Genomic DNA, 2,103 nt, shown 5'->3' on the forward strand with positions numbered 1-2,103 from the left:
CCGGAAACACAAACAACACGACATTAATATCACAGATGTAAAGATATAAATATGTATCACATCTTTCTATGAAGCTGTGAGATGTTTAATGAGGAAACTGAGATTTTAGTTTTGAGTATTCTGATCTTCTGTTGTGTTTTCATATGCCACTGAGAGGTAAAAAATAAAGATCCTGTAAGTCATAATGAGATATTAAGTCATTATAATGAGATATTAAGTCATAATGAGATACTACGTAATTATGAGATATTAAGTCATAATGAGATACAAAGTAATTATGAGATAGTAAGTCATTATAATGAGATATTAAGTTATTATAATGAGATATTATGTCATTATAATGAGATATTAAGCCATTACAATGAGATATTAAGTCAGTATAATGAGATATTAAGTCATTATAATGAGATATTAAGTTATTATAATGAGATATTAAGTCATTATAATGAGATATAAAGTTATTATAATGAGATACTAAGTAATTATAATGGGATATTAAGTCATTATAATGAGATACTAAGTTATTATAATGAGATATTAAGTCATTATAATGAGATATTAAGTCATTATAATGAGATATTAAGTTATTATAATGAGATACTAAGTCATTATAATGAGATACTAACTCATTATAATGAGATATTAAGTCATTATAATGAGATATTAAGTCATTATAATGAGATACTAACTCATTATAATGAGATACTAAGTCATTATAATGAGATATTAAGTTATTATAATGAGATATTAAGTTATTATAATGAGATACTAAGTTATTATAATGAGATATTAAGTCATTATAATGAGATATTAAGTTATTATAATGAGATACTAAGTCATTATAATGAGATACTAACTCATTATAATGAGATACTAAGTCATTATGAGATATTAAGTTATTATAATGAGATACTAACTCATTATAATGACATATTAAGTCATTATAATGAGATACTAACTCATTATAATGAGATATTAAGTTATTATAATGAGATATTAAGATATATTGAGTAAGTATAATGAGATATTAAGTCATTATAATGAGATATTAAGTCATTATAATGAGATACTAAGTCATTATAATGAGATATTAAGTCATTATAATGAGATATTAAGTTATTATAATGAGATACTAAGTCATTATAATGAGATACTAACTCATTATAATGAAATATTAGTCATTATAATGAGATACTAACTCATTATAATGAGATACTAAGTCATTATAATGAGATATAAAGTTATTATAATGAGATACTAAGTAATTATAATGTGATATTAAGTCATTATAATGAGATACTAAGTTATTATAATGATTTACAAGATCTTTATTTTTTCAACACAGTGATGGAAATGGGCTTCCATAGGTTTAGGTTGAGTTACAGGTACAAAAAAACAGACATGTATGACAAATAAATGACATATAAAGAACATAAAAACACAATAAACTTCTTTGATTTACTCTTTGTTTGCAGTTTCATTTTGTTATGTGGACACATCGACACTGCAGAGATTATTCATATGATTAGGATTATTAAAATGCAATAACAACACATTTTAGGGATTTATTCAGGAGTTAAAAATATTGCATTCTGTTTACTGAGCTTCGCTACATTTGTTGCAGTTTGGACATGTGATGTTCGACATGAATAAACTTAATTAAACAAGCGGTCGCTCCACCTGTTCCTTATTAATGCAGAAGTATCTCGTTCACATTAATTAAGTTATTCATTGTATTTAATCTGGCAGCTAAAGGTTCAATAAATAAAATAGTCTCATTTTTATAAAGATATGAATACGACGTATCACTTAGTATTCATATTTATCTGACGTGATGACACAGGAAGGAGGAGAAAATAGATATGAGTCATAAAAAAAAATCTAGTTTGTTCACAGAAATGTCTGAGGTCGCCCCCTCAGACCTCTCTCTGAGCCCTTTGAGGGGCCTCGACCCTCAGGTTGGCTAACGCTGTATGAGAGAGCTGAGTAGTCTCAACTCAAAGGTCCTCTTACTGGCTTTTTTTCCCCAGGGGGCTTTCATCAGCACCTGATGAAGACCATGTGGTCGAAAGACAGTAAGTTCGTTGAGTCAAAATTACATTT

This window comes from Pholis gunnellus (genome assembly GCF_910591455.1).
Source record: "Pholis gunnellus genome assembly, chromosome: 22".
NCBI lineage: Eukaryota > Metazoa > Chordata > Actinopteri > Perciformes > Pholidae > Pholis > Pholis gunnellus.